The 19,508-nt window shown below is 39.9% G+C and overlaps 1 protein-coding gene across 2 annotated transcripts in view; it reads left to right on the top strand.

Moving 5' to 3' along the window:
* Positions 1-4,760: 4,760 nt before the first annotated feature.
* The window catches only part of MIDEAS (mitotic deacetylase associated SANT domain protein), a 55,156-nt gene continuing 40,408 nt past the window's right edge, over positions 4,761-19,508 (top strand). The window contains exons 1-2 of one of the 2 annotated variants that reach the window (XM_041459840.1): positions 4,761-4,779; positions 7,637-8,139. The gene's annotated coding sequence lies outside the window, so the exon portion shown is untranslated. Of the gene's footprint in view, positions 4,780-7,636; positions 8,140-8,360; positions 8,552-19,508 lie in introns of those variants that run through there. The other variant, XM_041459841.1, reaches the window with a different exon arrangement.

Below are 19,508 nucleotides of genomic sequence, written 5' to 3'. Positions count from 1 at the left end.
TGTGTTTTTTTGGGAAAGGTTGTTTTGGTTTTTTCTTAGCTGGGCAGTTTTTTTCCTCCTGCAGTTTTTGGATGCAAATTTCCTGAACCACTTCCCATTCTTGAGAAACTCTAGATGTTTTCTCCATCTTTTCTGTGATGTACATTGATATGTGAAGCCCAATGTCATGATTCTAAGGTGATTAGTGCACAGTGGATTTGTTATTCCCTGCCTTGAGCACGGTGAATTTCTTCTGTTAGGAGCACAACAAAGACAACATATTCAGAACACTCCTTGTGGGGTACAGATTCTGCTGTGAAAAAGACAGTGATTGCTTTTTTTATTGCTTGAGGCAGTAGTGATATTGGAGGATGCCTCTCTCATACATATGAGGAAAGATACAGAAACTAACAAGTACATATAAACAGACCCTATGGTAAATCCAGCAGAGACAGAATACTCGAGCTTGGTATCTGGATACTTTCTCCATGGTTGCCTTCATGGCTCATGTGCATTCCTGTAGATCTTGGTTATTATCCTCCTCCCGATAATATCCTTTGCTTTCTCAGTCCACTGTGGCTTCAAGGAGCTGGAGAAATCTCTGCAGGAGCAGGGCTGGGGGGAGATGAGGGAGGAGCATGCATTTGCAAGGGAGGAAAGATCCTCCTTAGTGTGCAGGAGGGAGGGTTTTGAGAGTACTTGCAAATGTCTGAGATGCATTGATAAATACTTCATTGCTTCCTTTTGGAATTGCTGCATTTCCTTCAGGCTGACAGTCCTGTGACAGCCATGAAGATCCGTGTTTCTGTTGGCTAACAGAAAACATAAATAACGCTCAAATGGCCAGTGGACCATATACACAATTACATCTGTATTTGGGAAGCATTCCTGCCTTGGAATACCACATTCTAGATAGGGCTACTGCTATGAAATTGTGTTTTATGCACTATGTAGAAATGGGGAAAAAAATGTTGTCGATTGTACTACAAGTACAAGCCTTTTAAGGTTCCCATTGACAAGAAAAAAAACCCTGTAAATTTTGTATTAAAAAAGGATAAGGAGAGGAAAGAAGAACAAACTCCATAATGAGATTTTTACTAATAAACATATAGAGAGTAACTGAATCAATTTTCCTTATAATGGAATATGCAATGTACTTTATGCAAAAAATAAGGAATATTCAGAGATCACAAACAGACCAACTGGTTGGGATAGGTCACAGCTTGGTATTGGAAGGAATCATGGAGGATTGCCAAAATACTACTGGATTCCAGGTATGGAAATCAGAATGGTGCAACTTGCTTGTGAATCTGAGAAGAATAGAAACTGCACAGCAATTCACCAAAAATGCTACAGTGTAATGGTGATGGACAGAAGAAGCTGCAGCCTGGCTTGCGCCAATGCAAACTGCCAGCAGAGGCAAGCACAGAATGACAGAAAAGAAGGATTAAGGAGTAGAGGGACAGACAAGGTCATCAAGGTGCGTAATTATGTGGTTGCAGATTATCTTCTGTATTTGGTACCTGCCTGTCACATAAGTCTTATTTATACATGTTGGTGTCTCCCACTGTGGTTTATGTTCCCTTGCTGTTCTGTAATTTATTTATGTGATGGAATAGGGATGAATCCTCAGGAGAGAGCACCATGGGCTACCAACGGAACCTGGTGTTAGCAAATGCTCGTTTTCTGATTCCCCTGATGCCCCTAGATTTATGCAGCATATGCTTCAATTTAATTGCAATGGTTCTGAGTCATTGTCACTAAAACCTGTTTGGGCTGAAAGTTCCTTGAATGACTGCAAGTGTCAAATGATTTGAAATGGGCTTTGAGATTGCTGCTTGTAATATATGAGCTACTGAAGCTCACAAGAATTTCCTAGTTGATGTTCTCTGTAAGAGATGACTTTAAGGATGTTCTTCTATATATACACATACATACATACATATATATATATTGCACATATAAATAATACATAACACAAATATTCCAGAATCCTGCAAATATTCCAGAATCCTGCAAATATTTATAAACAATTAGTTATTACCAGTTACTTGATGTCAGTGGGGCAGGTCTTATTTTTATATTATTAAATAGCCTAATGATTGAATTAATTAACTTCTGCATGCTTCAATAAGAAATTGGTCTACTCAGAGTATTAAAGAAACAGCCTAGATTATTGTCTGTAATACTAATTCCTAGTAAATAACATCAGTGTTATACAAAGAGAGAAAAAATATCACATCTTATTCTTTCAAATTTCAGTCTTTATTTCTGTTATTACACTAAATTCAACCAAGCTGTGAATATTACTTTGTAGTACATGCTGTCACTATGTCTTTTCTTGTTCATTTGTTGTTGTTAGGACTCTGAGTGCCTCTAGGGGGTTTCTTTGCCTGGGCTTGAAGCCAGCTTAAAGAAAGCACAGCTGGTTATCTTGGGGAAGGACAGACAGAAGAAGCTTTAGTGGAAGTTACCTGCCAAAACAAGCCCCGTGGTGGGTTTCTGCCACATTTTCTTGGGAGCTGCTTTAAGCTGAGGCTCTTGCATGTGGCTGTGCCTGAGCTACGTTGCAACTGCACGGCAGTCATTCCTGTTCTCAGCACTTGATCTTGGCTCCAAACTGTGAACTTTTCTACCCCCTTAACTTCAGCCCAACTGCATCCCATGAAGTGATTATAGCATTAAAAATTTGTATTAGGATTAAAAATTGACATAAGCCTAACAGTTCTTGATATTTCTTGCCTACCATGTTTTTCAGGAGTATTTCCACTGATCTGAAGTATTCTTGATCTTGTTGAGAGCTACTTGACTGTGGACTTTTCCCAAGGTAGTAGCATTATTGTTTATGTTATCTAAATTATGATGATAAATAGTTAAATAGAGCTAAAGAATTTATGGTGCTTTACATTTTTAGAGTTCTAATATACATATATTCATCAGTTAATTTTCTAATTGTTCCTCTCACACAGTATGTAAGAACTATAATCAATAAATATTTAAGAAAAGAGCAGAGGCAGTTTACAGGCAGCTTTTTTTAAAAAAAAAAATCTTTTTTGTTGTTGTTAGGTTTTTTTAAGTATTATCCTAGCTTAAGGTAACTTGAACCTAATTTTCAGAAGGACTTGTGTCACTATTCAGTCAATTGAACAGCAAGAAGCATTTGGTGTCCTATTATTGTACGTGTAGATTGGTGACACTCTGGTGATGGAGCATGTTGGAGTTTAGTACGATCTGCATATTGAGCTCCTAAAATACAGGAACAGTATAGTGTGACAGAAGAGTTTGCATGTGGACTTGAGCATTTGGAGCTAACCAAAGCTCAGCTATCCAACCTCCACATAGCCTTCAGCTCACCACTTAGCTTCTTCCAATACTGTATTTTTATCTATTTTAGTGAACAATGTTACCACAGACTGTTGTTTGTAAAACAAACAAACAAATAATGTGGCATACTGGGATAAGTGATAGTAAATGCAAAAATTCTACAAAGTCTTTTTAAAGCTACACAAGCTAGCAAAATTAGGAAGAAAGGATCAACAGTCCTGGTTTTCAGCATGCCATCTAATTTGGTACTTCATAGATTCCCGTGCTGGCTTTCCACCATGGCATCTGAGCTTCTTTCAGTAGTGTTTGAGCAATGTGAATAACTTTGTTTCACATGTGGTTTCTTTAAACCACAGCGTCCCTCCCTTTCCCTCATGTAACAAGGTTTCCTCCTGGTTCTCAGGGAGCAGGTCATGATACACTGTGTGTGTCTACATATGCATGCTCTACACACGCATGCTCTATAAATACATGTATTTTCTCCCCAGGGTGATCAAAGAAGCTGAATCTTGCTAAAATCTAGCTTGAATTAAGTGTTTTAATTTTAAACTCAGATATGAAGAGTAAAATATAGGCACAAAGGTTTTTTCTTTTTGAAAACTCTTTTAAATAGGCCAAACCCCTTCTTTCCAAACATTCTATCTGTCTGTGTCAAATTTCCCAAGAGAAGTTGTGCCCTAGCATAATATTTCCAACCTGAGTGATTAATTCTGACAAAGATGGGAGACAGACATTGGTATTGGAAAAACTAAAATTTCTCTGTAGTATAAAGTAATTGGTCTTGTATGAAAACCATTTTTATGAACATTTTCTCCTGTAATAGTGGTGGGAAATGGTGACTATGAGGGAATGGCTTTATTTGTAATTAGGCTGATGGTCTTCTAAATTCACAACCTCAAAAATAAAGCCCAACAAATCTGAAACAGATACAATCAGTCGTATTTCCTACAAGACATTTTCAAACGATTTGACTGTAATTTAATTAGGTCTCCTCTTATGTGAGTTAAAAGGATTTGCTTCTTGAATTATAGTATTAGTCAAGTTGGAGGAGATTCTGGGAGGTCACTAGTTCAGTCTCCTGCTCAAACCAGGGTCAACACTGAAATCAGACGCTGTTGCTCATTGCTTCACTATCCTCACTAGCTGGTTGAAATGACCACTGTTTCCATCAGCCTCCTTGCTGAGGACATCTGTTCCAGCCCCTGACCATCTTGACTTTCTATTGGATCCAGTTTATTAACATCTTTTTTATATTGGGTTGCCCAAAACTGCACACAGTATTCCAGACACAGGCTACCAAATGATGAGTAAAGAGAAATAGTAATTTCCCTTGACCTAGCTCAGATTTTCTTTATACAGGTCAGGATGGTGTGAGCCTTCACTGCTGCCTGGTGTTTCTCCCACTGTCCACCAGGACCCCCAGATCTTATTCAGTGTCACTGAGTGTCCTGCCAGTCCCAGTCTGTGCAATGGCAGGTCAGTCTGGGCAAAGTGCAGGGCTTTGCATTAGTCTGTGTTGAACTTCACGTGGTTCCTGTCAGTCTATTCTCTGGCTTGTCTAGAGGCAGCCCTGCCTCTGAGCATTGAATATATTTATGGGATAAACATTGCAGCTATTAATTACTGGTTTACGCTGACATTAATAATTTTAAATAAAAATCACATCCTATTGAAATTTTAGAGGAAATGTCAGTGTCATTATGAGGTGGAAGCATTAGGCTTAGACTCTGAAATTCCTATTACAAAGGGTGTAAATACTTTTTTATTAGCCATAGTGGTTAATACCTTCATTTTATACCTAATTTCAGGGAGAACGAATGACTCCACAGTATCACGCATCACACTGGAGCACACGTTCAACTCCTGAGAATTACAAAGAGGATGGGGCCTTGTCTCTACTCTGATGCGGCAAAAAGAGTGCCACCTACTGAGCCTGTGGCTCGGTTTTGCAAACTTGAGTATGCAAAGCATAGTCTTTAATCCAAATTCTGACTCAGTGCAATCCAGGGTATTAATGATATGAGTCGATGTTGGTACACTACAAGATGTGTCTGTACAAGCCAAAGAAAACTAAGATTTTATATGCTGATAGCCAGGAGATCTTCCAATCTCCTTCAGTGTAGTAATAAAATAGTGACGTAACAGGGAATGCGTGTGTATCAAGTTTTGTCAGGGTAAAGCTGATAGACGTGCAGCCATCATGTAATCTCAGTATATGCTGAGAAAAGGAGCAAGAAAAACTTTTTAAAAGCATAGCAAAAGCTGTTACTGAAAAGAAGAAAATTATGATGGCTGGCTCTGGCAAAGATGTAAGGAGCATGTAATGTGAGGCATGGAGAAACAATTGAAGAGTGTATAACTGTAAAATCCTTACAAAACACTTCATAAAACTTTAATTGCTCAGTAAGATAAACACTTAACAAACAGCTCTGTAAACATCATGGTGTCTTTGAAGTGTTTCTTCTATTTTATATCTATAAACTAGTTGGCGTACCTATCTGCTTGCTTGTTTTTGTTCTCATCCCATGTGGTATGTTTAGGAAATACAGTCATCCTTTCCTATAGATTTTGCATCTTACAGTGTGTTTCAGCTTTGTCCTTGTGGTTGCTATGTTGTCTTTGGCTCAGCAGGATTCCTATCTACCTGATATGTTATTTAGGAGGGAATTATCAAACCCAACAAGTTAAAATATCTCCTAGAGCAGGGCAGAAAGCACACTCCCTGCTCGGCGCAATTTAGCTTCTGTAGCCGGATGGTGACGTTTCTGCCTTTGTCTGCTGCTTTTACGTGATTAAGTATTGTGAAATACAAGATGCTGCTCGTCATTTTGCTCCCAGCCTCCAAACAGGTGAAGTACAACATGCATTTGTTCTGTCTGGAACAAAGAGATACACTTTGCTGTTAGAACATTATTTAAAATCATAGAAGATTGGTGGGGTTTGGGTTTATTTTTGGTTGGGTTTGTTCTCCCCCCAGTGAAAGCTGACATAAGTAATTTCAATCTCATCAATATCTGATGTACTTCATGGGAGGCACCAATTGCCTAACATAACAGAGAGGAAATAACTCCAGTTTGTTGAATCTCTCTTTTCAATCTTTATTAGGGTAAATTAAATGAATGAGTTGTATGCCTTTGACTACAGCTAGTTATTAGATGTTCAATAATTTATGTTTGCTTTACATATTAGGTAATTTGTGAACAACTGGGAATATTCTTTCTGTATTGATTTAAATAGTTATTGACCTATTGTTCCTGTCTATCATGAGTTTGGAAGAGTAAATGTATTAATGGTGCTATAGCAGAGTTTTCCTTGAAGGTCCTATTGAGAAGGTCTTGCATCAAATGATACCTCTGGTTGTGAAAGAAAAAAAAACCTTTACCAGTAGTACCTGTGGCTACTATTTTGCTCTTCAGCACCATGTGTCTCACTGTTATCCTCTGCACCATGACAGGAAAAGACTGGGTGTGGTAATTAGACTGCTGACCTGGGACTCATCAGAGTAACCTGGTTATGCATCTGTAGTCATAGGCAAGTCACTTCTCTGGGCTCCTGTTTCTACACATCTTTTAGCTTTCCTGGTAAAAAGTTCTGCAAGGAGCTGTTGTGAAAGAAACACGAACTACAGTGAGCAGTGCAGAAGTTACTTCTATATTTCACTCTATAAGGCAATACATGCTAGAAGGGAAACTGCCCTGCTGGTCTGGAAGAAAACCCAAAATCTAGCAATGCTGCTGTGCTGTGTGCACTGAATGATCTGAGCCTGGATGGAGGTAAACATGTGGCAACATGCACATTGAAGAAAAATGTTTGGCATTTTCATGTTGCTCGCTGATTTCACTGATTGTGAGTCTAATCTGTGAATACTGTCTAAAGGTTATTTTATAATCTAAAAGTTTCGCTGATTGTTAACAAACTCAAGTAGCAGAGCAGTCTACAGAGGGAGCAATGACAAAGCAGCTTCTTTATTTCCTGCCTTAGTAGGGTAGAGTAGCGTGCCTGCATTTGTCAGCACACTGTGTTTTTCATTCTTGGCCAAGGCAGCAGAGGAAGCCATATTCCAGAAGAGGAGCTGGACATTTTTAGAAACCTCAGAAGTATGAGCTATTGTGAAAGTAAATTTCAGGTGCTGGTAAAACAGCCAAGAATATAGGCATGACCTGAGATTTGCATTGGACTAACGTCCTTTCTCCCTCCTTTTTTTTTCTTTTTCTCCACTTTTTCTTCTGAAAAAGTGAGAAAAGGGACCAAAAGGGGGAAACAGAAAAGCATGTTTTTCTTTGGTACAAGGGTTTCCTTAAAAACCAAAAGCTCTTTGCTTGCTTTTCTTTAGAGAGAAAGGACACGAAGCCTTATCTCGCTGAAGACGCTGGCTCTGAACTCGGGGCATCACAGCGGCGCTTTCCGCCGGGTATTGGACAATATTTTGCAGGGCTTGGCTTTCAAATCAATGCTGCAAACTCTCTGCCCGCCCCTCACTCGTTGGGGATTTCCTCTCCTTCGTTGCCAACAGCAGCGACAGCCAAGCGCAGAAGGTCAAGCGGAGATCTGTGGACAAGGGCAGGGGGCCCAGGCCCGTGCCGGCATGAGGCGCTGAGGGCCCGCGGGGAGCTGCGCGGTGGAGGGAGGAGGAGGCAGGCAGCAGGAGGAGGAGTTGAGGAGCGCGGGCCCGGGAGCCTCCCCGCTTGCTGCACTAGGAAGTGACGCTTTCGCTGAGTCCCGGAGAGAAAGAAACAAAGTTTGTTTTTTTTTCCCCCCTCCTTCTTCGCTCCCGCCCCCCTCTGCAAACAGCCGCTCCACGTTCCCCCGCGGCGCCCGCCGTGCCGCGCTGCGCAGGTGAGCCAGCACGTTCTCTTTCTTCCTTCTCCTGTTTTCCGCGCGTTTATTTATTTTTTTTTTTTTTAATTTGCACGATTTGCTTCCGTTTTCCTGCCATTTTGGAGAGGGGGTGTCTTTCCTGGGGCTTTTCTTTTGGGGGTGGTGGTGCGCGGTTTGTTTGTGGGTGCAGGCTGCAGGATGAGGAGCAGAAGTACCTGTGGAGGTGACGAGGGCGGCTGGCTCCGCGCCCGGGCCGCGCAGCCCCACGGGGCCGGGGCAGCGGCACTCCCGGCCCGCCTGCTGCGGGGGACCAGGCTCGGCTGCTGAGCCATCGCCTCCTGCCGTACCCTGAGTTGTTACAAGCGCTCCGGAGGGGTTTCTTCGCGGCTGCCTGGCTGCGGCATTGCTTTCAGGATGTGTCTGTGTCCGGGTGAGCTGCCTGCGGCTGGAATTTTGGGGGGGTTGGTTTGGAGCGGGGGGAAGCTCTTTGCTCGCGGCGTGGCGGAGCCGGGGCAGCCCGGCGTGTGCGGGGCCCGGTGCTGCGCGGGAGCCGCCGCGTCCCGGCCGCCGCTGAGCGCGCATCGTGGCGAGGGTCGGATCGCTCTGCTGGGGTTTACGCAGTGGAGGGGGGTGGGGAGGAATTTGTTAGATAATTTTTGAAAAATCCCGTGCTCTCAAGGGTACAGCTCTTTTCTGGCAGCAACTGCAAAAGACCGATTCGTTGCAGTTTAGCAGTAAAAGCTGACAATACACCTACGCGCGTATGTGAGTGTCTTATATAATACTTACGGGTTTTTTTTTTAAACAGGCGTAAGCAGGATTTATTTTTGGTTTGTAAAGTCTTGTGTGGTTGCAGCTTGCAGAATTAGCGAAATATTCAATTTGCTCAACAAAGATTTATTTTACGCTCTTTTAAAAACATGGAATTTTTTAATAATAACTTTATTTCATTCCGACGACGTGCTTTGAGCTTAGTGTAAAGGCCATCTGTACTGGAGCAAGCAGTTAAGGGAGGGGAAGAGAGAAAAAGAAATGTCCTAATGCAGAGACTATTAGGTTGTTTAGAGGGCGAGACTGCAGTTCCAAGCAGCAACAGCAGCAGCTTTATGACTGTGTGTAATTACAGAGTGATTGCATAGGACAGCATTGTTGGAACGAATACGTATACACAGGCTATTGTGCAAGATTTCTGTACCGAACAAAACCTAGTTTTGCATTGCAAATGCTAAAAAGAGAATGTGTTCTGCATTGAACTGCTACGTTCCTCTTAGACCGACTTCGTCATAGAATTAGAAGAGGAAGGTAGGAGAAGTGGAGTGAGGCTGATCGTAGAAATCACAGATCTGAAATACTCAGCAGTAATGCCACTAGCAGTTTCTGAAATCACAGCAGACAGAAATTGAAAGCTCATTGAATCTGCGGGTTCATGTTTCTAAAGTGATTATATACAAGGTGAAATTTAAGCAGGTTTGCTACAGTCCTGCACATTTAGCGTAATTCTTGCTCTCGTCTAATTTTTTGTGTGCTTGTGTGGGAAAAAGACCTGTGTTAAAATAAGCAACTGCAGTTCAGCTAGGTGGCTTGGAAATGGAGAGAAGAGCACCGGGGAGAGTTTCTGTGTCAGGCCACAAAAACTTAAGATCTTGAAAGAACTACCAGACCAGAGATTCGCTCAGGGCATGCTTTTTCAACTTAACTCAAAAGTTGCATGTGGTTCAGTGATCTTGTAGGCAGTGTTGGCTGAGGGATACTATGAGGCAGTGAGAAAGTGTGCCACTGACACTGTATTAGCAAGGCTCTTAACTAAGACTTTAAAGAACATCATAATTATTCCAAAGTTCTTGTGGGTACAACATAAGTTCCCTAAGATTTGTTTTTCAGAAATACTGGTCACCTCTTATTTTTATCAGCTTGGTTTTGTGAGTACTTGGAATTCATGACAGATCTGAAACATTTCAGATCTGCTGCTCAGAGACTGGCCTAACATTAGAGACAATTTTCTGGAAGTGTTATCTTCATCTATTATAGCTGATGTCTTAATAAATGCCACAAAGGCTTGTAAAGTATTTTGAGCACTGCAATGAAAAGTACTATAAAAATGGAAAGCTGCTTTAAAATTTCTTGGTGTTTAACTAAAATGTATTTTAGCTGAAGACACAGATCATACTATTGGTAGTTTCCTCAGGTTCTCAAGAAAATGCTTCATGTAAAATATATGTGGCTTTGTTAACAGATTGACAGGGTTTTTTGTGTTTTGTTTGTTGGTTTTTGGCTTTTTTTTGTCATTTGATAAATGATCTTAGTGATCCTTCTGTAGGTTTATTGGAGCATTTTGTTTCGATAAAACATACGAAACAAATAATGTGTGCATTACAGTAATGTTCTACTTGTAAATTTTTCTTGAAATTTTACTTCATGCCTTGACTAACTTGACAGTCTATGTTATACTGGATGTTTTGATGTCAAAAGTACCTCTGGAGTAGTTCTTAAAGATTTATTGAATCATTGGTGATAGTGATACAATATAGTCATTCCTTATGCTAAGTCTTTTGGTTTTCACAACCTATCTGGAGGGAGAGAGTTTTTGGCCAGGATTCTTTGGATGTGTATACAAAGGAGTAGGTAACTTGCACGTCCTTGAGTTGTCCTGTGGTTCTCGGTGGAATTAGTCATAGATATATATATACATTTGTGGGCATGTTAGCAAAATAAAGGTGTAGCTGTGCTAGCCTTTAACCCATCCAGGTGCATGCGAGTAGTGGTGATATGAAGTGATGAGGGCTGTAGCACAATGCAAGCTTTTCAAAACCTTGCATAAATGCTCCAAATGTTAGTTTACATTTTTGCATTTTCACTCTTACGGTCGCCTGTCAGTGGTGGCTGCGGAGCCACGGGAGATATTTTCAAGCCTGTTATCCCTTTCATGATACTCTTCTGTCAAGCTGCTAATCAAGCCCTTTAGCTGCCCCTGACTTGAGGACATGCAGCCTTTCTTTGGAAATGGCCACTTTGGTGGTGTATGTGCGGAGGTGTGCCCAGGCATGTAAGGAGACAAGAGGGACTGCCAGGAATCAGAGTGGAAATCTGGAAATCTGTCTAGCCTGTGGCCCTGTTTGCAAAGGTGTATATATTTTCTATATGCTTAGCAGTTCTTGAAGGATTTCTACTCAAGAAACTTACATAGCTTTCTGCTGAGCTTAGGTAAACATTTAACAAACACTTTTTTTTAACCAACTGATGAAATTGTGGAATAAGAATGTTGATAAGAGATAAGAGCTGATGTTTTTTTGTACCCTGTTTTTTGGGGGTGTTTTGTTTTTTTTGGTTTGGTTTGGTTTTATTTATTTATTTATTTATTTTTGGTCTGGACCATTGCATAAAATCTTAGTACTGGTTGCAGTAAATTACAGTTTTGCTAAAATTAAATGTAGTAAATATGCTCCAGTGCAATTAGTTACATTCTAAGAGACATGAAGTGAGAAGTAAACCGCTTTGAGTATTCATAGTGTGAAAGGGGGAGGTGAGGGAGGCAGGAGCTCTGGTGGTGAGGTTTTGCAATACATGCCCAAAAAGCTGCAGGTTCTGGCAGGAGCCAGCCAAGGCTCATGAGTCACATCCAAAGGGAAGACTTGTCACTGAGCAATTTGTAAAATAGGAGGGATGAACTGCTAATTCAAGGAAATATCCTGAGGACCTTCCCTAATAATTGCAAGTGTGGCAGAGAGCTTTATGTCAGACGAGAGTTGCTTGTGCTTTGAATTACACGTTCCCCCGGTGTGATTTGAGCCTTCATACTAAGAAATCCTCGTTATGCACTGCAGACGTCCCTGAAAGAGGTGCTTGGTCAAGTAATAATTTGAGTTTTTGTAGCTGCATAGCAGCCGCTTGCATTCCGTGTGGAAGCTCCAGCAGCTCGCAGTGCACAAATGGCACGTGTCTGCAGCAGGAGGCTGCTCCAGGAGCGCTCCACAGCGCTTTGCACAGCTTCTGCTGCTGAGCGGGCTCCAGCTGCACTGCTGATCGACTCCGGTCACTGAAGAAGTTATGAGGGAAAGCTCTACTCTGCACACCGGGAAAAAGTGTGAATACATGCATTTTGAAAGCAGTCCATGTATTTAGGAGCAACCGTTCGAATGTGGATGCAGAGATGATCTAGTTAATTATTAAATCTTGCTTTGCAGGCTCTCTTGAAGCTTTTTATTGTATTTTGTGCAACTGACAGCCACCAGATAACAAGGCTTAAATTAATATAATTCATTAATCTGTATACAATGTGATGTACAGATATTCTTTGAAATGTACATACCCCAAAATTAATGTTCTTTTTATGTACAAGTAAACTACATGATTGCCCCATGTTGAATTGATGGCTGGTGTTAATCAAGAAGTTGAAAACTGGGAAAAGCTAGATTGGGAGGGCGTGGCCCTCAGTGTTAATTCAGTTAATTTTTTGCTTGTTCTTAAAGACAATTTGAAAGGCTTACAGCAAAGCATAGAATAATGTTTTCCTTTTTACCTTTAATTAGTGAGAATTAATGTTTATGTTCTGTATAGTTTGACTTTAGCATTGGTAAGGATTGAAACAAGTTAAGTGCTATTAGTACCTGAAGTAGTAAACTGAGAAACAGTTCTGATATCTTTTTTACTAAATACTTTAGTGATAGATTACATGTTCAGAGCTGGGATGTAAAGAGACAGGAAGAGGAATCAAGTCAGTGTTCAGGCTTTGTTTTTTCTTTGCTGCCTATTATCTTCTCACATTGATTCTCAGTCGCTTGGCTTTCCCCATCATAGGAGAGATTACAGTACAATGATATATATTGGTGTATCCTCCTGTCATTTGTTTTAAGAAGACAAATTAAATGTTTGTGTATATTTATATGTATATACACCATTTGTTATATACACTCACTCATATCTCATTTTATAACTTAGTTCCCCTGAGAACAAAAGTTTCTTTTCCTTGTGATGCTAGAGTAGTTTGGGAAGTTTGGTTTGGTTTGGTTTTTTTTTTTAAACCATGCTGAAGCTTTTCGTTTGACTGTTTGTACTGTTATTTTAACCTTCAATATAGTGCTGTATTTTGGAGTTTATCTTTATTTGTTGTCTTTGATAATGTTGCTTTTGTTATTTCTAGAGTAATGGTGATCAAAATATGCATGAATTATAACTGCAAGTTTTGTTCTTGTCTATTTTTTTATTTTCTTTTTTGAAGGGCTTCTAACTAATAGGACTTTTTGAAATACTGGTTTGGTTTTGCAGCCTGTGTGTGGTACAGAGTTGTATGGTGCATTTGCAGCTGTCAGAGTGGCTGCTTCCCTTCAGCATGGACAAACCAAAACCTGTTGTTCTCTGGAGCTGCAGGTTGTGGGGCAGCCACTCTGCTGAAGTGCTTGCCACCTTGTCTGCGCTGTGCATCCTAATGAGGTCCAAAGTTGAAACTAGTCCTAGAAGTCTGAATAATCTCCAAGTAGCCTTGTTATGGTGTAGTTCATAGGTAAAAGTGCATTTTTGTTTGGATCCCAGGTTTCATGAAGATGTTGCAAGATTTCAAACTTGACTTAATCACGTATGCTTAGGTGCGGCCTTACCTGCTATGCCTGTGTACACCTGGGATTCCTTGAGCATTTCCTTTTCCACTCCTGCGTATGTCACCTGGTTATTGTCAAGAATTGCATTCTTGTTTACAGTTTTATAATATCCTTAACAATACTCTTGGGAGTTTAAACTGTTTTGATTTCAAGCATTTATTTCTCCCTACATAATGTATTCTTTCATGCACTTCCTGAAAGGAGAGTTTGCTGTGTTTGTGGGAAATTACTGCACTTGGGTGGAGAAGAATTTAGCAAAGTATTTTCCTAATGAAATTTGATTTTATACCATTTGAGAATAAAATCCCAGCACTGCCAAATTCCTGGTGGGAGGAGAGAGAGCCACAGCTGTAAGACATTCTGACTGCTTTAAGAGACTCCAGTGATGACAACTTAGGATCCCAGATACTCACAAATGTGAAACTAGCAGAGGGAAATCTGACTGCCTCTATGATTTAGTTTGATTTCATGACTTCGAAAATTCTGAGTTCAATTATTCTCTTTGAATCTTTTGTGATAAACTCTAGATGTTATCCTGCATGAGACACACTATATATAGGGGACAATTATAGTAGCCATAATATTTAATTAATAATACATATTTTATTTAGATTTTTTGATGGAAAGCTATTGTACTTTCAAATCTTCATAAAATATAAGTATATATCAGTAAATAATGTGGACTTTCCAAACAATATTTGTTTAAAGGAACACGTTTTAAGGGATGTTGAGATGCCTCTGGAGAAGAAAAGGAATATATTAAAAACAAAAGCTTGACTTTTGTCATACTAGTGAAGCATTACTGTACCCTTAGGCATTCTGGTTATTAGGGGCTGAATAACTAGAAAGCTCCTTGAATAACTAGAAAGCCTTTGCACATAAAGGGTGTAATTGTAAGTAAACAACTGTGCAAAATGTTGCATTTGATTATCAGCCTCACTTTCTTCTGATTTAATTTCAGCATTGAAGTGGTCTTTTGTTATCATGATTTCCTAAATACATTTAAGAGTCAAAAGGATATTTAAGACATTTCTTTCCCTTTGAAGTATGGGAACTGCTTTCCTTTTGAAGTATGTGACTCCTTGGTTTAGTCCTTTTTCTTTGGCAAAAGCAAAATATTTCAGGTAGGGCACTAGCTGACTTATTTTGCTATTGCAGCTTTCTTTCTGCAGAAAATGTACTGTAAATGTTTCTGTAGAAAAATTTGATGTGTGATGAAAAGATCTTTTAATGCCTAAGAAGATACAAAAAGAATGTGAGCTCCTTATAAACAATATATGTTGATTTTGAATTTGAGAGATAAAGAATAAACATTTGAAGAACTGAGAAGTTGAAAACCTGAGAAGTGTGATATAGTTGATACTATACTCGTGGTTTGCACTTGTTAACAGTGAATAAGGGGCTGCCCTGCAAGAAGCTTTATTGATGTCAATGATATTTTTCTATTAAAATATGAACAAAGCTATCTGGGCTTTTTTTTTTTTTAATTTGCAGTATAAATAAACCTAGTTACCTTACCTTTAGAGAGGAAATTAAAATTCAGAGAGCTTTGTTAGCAAAAGAAATGCAGATTTGAAACCTTGATTTGTAAAGTTTTTCTCTGCAACTGGAAGAGCTCTTTAATAATCATAATTACTACTGATAAAAATTGCACACTAGAAAATTCAGTTTCCTTATTCAGGTAATCTCTCCTGGCATTTTAAAATGAGCTAGCCTGCCTGTGCATACATGTATGCCAAGATGCAGGTCTTTGTTTGTCTGAGAGTGGCATAAACATGTATTTGCTGAATTCTTAAGCACAGGAGACAGATGGAGCTGGTGTGGACTGGTCATAAAGCAAATGCATTTCTAACACAGAGGTAGTAGAGCAAGGCTAGAGACCCTTCACTGGCCTCCAAATTGCACTGCTGCTTTTTAGCCACTTTATGGATTTCTTTGCTAGGCACCTCTGTCAGGTATCATTAGGCAAGTATGAGAGCAAGGGCAGTGGCCCAAATACTTGTCAACACCAGCAATTGCTTGACCACATACACATGGATATTTAGTTAAAGGGACAGTGTATTTGATACTTGTAGTTGATGTTAAAACATCCCTGTTGGCAAGATGCTGCTGCTGCTTCTGTGCTGACTAAAGTGATATTGAAATGGCTTTTACTTTTTTTCTTAACAGAAGTGTTTCTTTTTCCCCAGTGGTGATAAATCAATAATCTGTTCCAATTGTGATCAGCAATATTCTATTGTTATAGTGCTATCATGTTCCTGTTGATATTTGTGGGAAAATGACATTTAGATGAAAGAGCAAAACACCTTGTTTTTAAAAGATAACCAACATTCTCATGCTCACACAAAATAAAAAAGCGCCAATATAGGAAGATACCTAGATTTAGAAATTCTTAGTGCTTCCTTCATGAGAGATATTGGTATTTAAACTATATTTGGAATTTTGATCTCAAATTGTAAATGCTTATTTCTGCCTGTATAGTACCATAACAGCACACTCCAAGGACCATGTGACAAAAAGCAAACAAGAAAACTCAGTGGTTCACATGTTACTCAGCTGAAAAGCAGAGATGGCACTAATATTTGCAGCAACGCTTTGGTGTCAAATACAGAAAGATAATTTCTTATGAAACAAAAAAAAAAATCCAGTTTTCTATATTCTCTTGAGTTTGAGATCTGCTGAAGAGGGATTTTGAGTATAATTCAAACCTGCATAAGATGTTTTTCTTCACTTCTGTCAAGGTTTAGGAATGGTACTCCCCAGTCTAGTGCCTCCACTCTCCAAATCACACACCGGTTCTCTCTCTTTTCTCCTCTTCTCCCACTTTGATGGGCTGAAGAGGAGAATTGGAGGCACAAAAGGCAAAGATCATGGGTTGAGCTAAGAGCAGTTTACTGGAAACAGCAATGAGATAAGAAAAGGAGCAGTAACAGCAATAAAATAGCTGATGGCTCCCTCTGCCACATTTTCTCACCAGAAGGAAATCTACAATTGCCACAGTCACCCCTTTCCCTAGAAGAATGTCCCTTTCCTCCATCCCAGCAATGACATGAGATGGTGTAGAGTAATGACCTAGCTGTGCCCCTCATGTCTGCTACAAAAAATAACCCTGTGCTGGCTGGAACCAGGACATTTTCACATCATGATATAAAAAAGTCTGCACCTGATCTCAGGCTGCATAGATAAGTCTACAGTTTTACATTCATTTTCTGAAGCAGTATGGTTTTACTGCGGGTTTGTACCACTTTAGTTTGAATAATATGCTACAAAGCTGCAGGATACACCTAGACGTTTGGGAAGCTGAGCAATCTGTAGGGGTCCCTTTTGTCAAAAGCAATTTGAGGATATCATTTGCTAGTGGAGATTGCAATGCTGTGATAGGGTCTGCCAGCAGTTCTTACGGAGATCTGTTTCAGGGCTATAGCCTGGAAATTGAAGATAGGGGAGCTTTCTAACATATTAATTGGGTTAAAATATTTGAGAAGTCACATCCATACTCTTCCCAAGAAGGCAGTGGCTTTGCATAGCCTTAAAAATCTGAAGTAAAATCTTGCTCTTAATCTCTTTTAATAGCCTGAAGTGCTTTTATTGTTCTTTCTGTGGTGTCCCACCCTTAAAGGGAAATGATGATTTATGATTTCATTGATCCTTTTATTCATACTTAGACAAAACAAGCTGCTTATATGGAAACTAAAATGGGCAGCAATAAGGAACAGGTACCCTGAGCTTAGAACAAGTCGTGCTCTTTGCCCTCATGCAGAAGAGCATTAGGTCTTCCAGTTGTGGAACTTCCTGTATCTAATACACGAATCTGCACTTACATCTGCAAGCTGTTAGACAGCTATAGGATAAGTAGGACTAAGGACCTGAAGGAGAAGACAGGAAAATGCAATTCAGGAAGCATTTGTTTTCTGGTGCCATGGGACATAAAATAACAAAATGTTTCCAGTCTGCTCCCTTTCTTGCAAGCTTACTGTTGACAAGCACTTTTCATCGTTTGTGCCATGGTATCATCCTCGTTTAAAGGTGAGATAATCGTGAAAACAATACTCTGACCTAACACTCAGTGGCATAATGTGAGTAGAAATGAGGATTCTGTCCCACACAGAGGAGGTGATTGATGGGCCCTCCTGATAGGGGAAGGTGTGGTATGTGAGTCTGAATTTACATCCCTATAGCTGGGTGAATGTTTTGTCAGCAGGCTTTGTAGAGCAGCCCAGACCCTCTCACACCTCCTTGAGAACCAGCTGACATCGCTGTTCAGAAATGGTTTTTGGCGCCCTCTGTTTACGTCCAGCAGATAGAGGCACTTAAGCCTTGGGTGAAATAGCGATTTTTCATTGAATTGCAGATACATGTTTGCCTGTATACATCTGCTATGGGCCCTCTTGACTGGCTTTTTCCTGGGCATTGTGATTAAAAGCCTGAATTTCAGTTCTCTGTTAATCCCATCATGTTTATTCTAGAAATCTGAGATGGGGAATGGAGGTTTCTGGATTGTACTCTAGAAATTAGTGCTTCAGTTTCTGTGTGGAGCAGATTGAGTAGTTTCCCTAGCCAAGGTTATGTACTTGGCTTTCAGTCATGTCAGTGAACAAAATTATTATTTCTCTGGTTCTGTGCACTTAGGTGATTTCAGTCTCCTCTTATGCAGAGTTATTTCGTACTTTTCTGTTTCTCAGTTGGGTAACTTGGGTAGTGTCAGTGAAAAGGTCAAAGATGGAAGGAAAGAAAGTGGTGGATCAACATTCTCCCTTGAAGTATGTGTTCAGGGCATTTTTTACATCTCTCAGCTGCTCTGTTGTGGGGTTTTTTATTGTGAAGATGAATAGAATGCTCAATTTTGCTACGTGCTATCAAGCATTTTAAAAAGGCAGTTCTTTCTGAGTGATTTAATTTATGAGAGTTTGGAGGTGGAAAAATATTCTTTGTTCAGTGACAGCTCTAACAGAGTAACTGTAAGTGACAGAATTTGCTTGGGAAAGTGCTCTAGGTTAAGTGTAGGATGCCTGGCTGTTTACAAGTAACCATTTAAGCCATACAGTTTGGATGTGTGGAGGCAATGTGAAAATCTATTGACATCTTTAGTTACTCAACTGGTTTATTTTTGGGAGCTCATGAATTGGCAGGACATACTGACCCTGTCTGGAGGGGAAAAGCATAATGACTTTGAATGCAGGAGACTGTGAATATTTTGTCAAGTTACTTACTATTATTTCTTTGTAGCAGCTATCATGGAGGTTTTAACCCTTTGCTTTCCCCCCAAACATTTTTGCATATTGTTGATATATTTTAATGAAATCTCCTAGTCTGTCGAGACAAAATAGCTTAACGCATCTTACAACAGATTTGAAGAGTATGAAGTTTTCTTGCATGAAAAAGGGCAAAAAATATTTGGTTATAAGATTGCTTGTTGTAACCCTTTGTAATATTAAACCTTCACTTGGAACAGCTATAGGTTGGATTCAGGATTGGTCGTGGACACAAAAGGCTACAGTGTAGGAAGGACAGGGCAGTCTTGCACACAGGTAATTTTGGATTGTAAGGAAGCAAGAAGTTGAGAGAAGTTGTATTTCTGTTCAAAAACACAGCTGTGTTTTTTGTGAAACTGATACTACTTTTGCTCTATGTTACTAGAGAGGACCAGCAGAAAAAATCAAAAACTGACAGTAACAACTGCAAAGTGAACGCTTTGCCCTTCCTATTATAGGGTTTCTGCTGGTGACTAACTTACACAAAACTGTTACCCACTGTGCATAAGAAAGTGAAAACAGGAAGGCTTTGTTGTAGTGTTCT

The sequence above is a fragment of the Pyrgilauda ruficollis genome, unplaced genomic scaffold (genome assembly GCF_017590135.1).
Source record: "Pyrgilauda ruficollis isolate IOZ18807 unplaced genomic scaffold, ASM1759013v1 scaffold14, whole genome shotgun sequence".
NCBI lineage: Eukaryota > Metazoa > Chordata > Aves > Passeriformes > Passeridae > Pyrgilauda > Pyrgilauda ruficollis.
The sequence above is the reverse complement of the archived record's forward strand: the minus strand, read 5'-3'. Positions and strand labels throughout refer to the sequence as shown.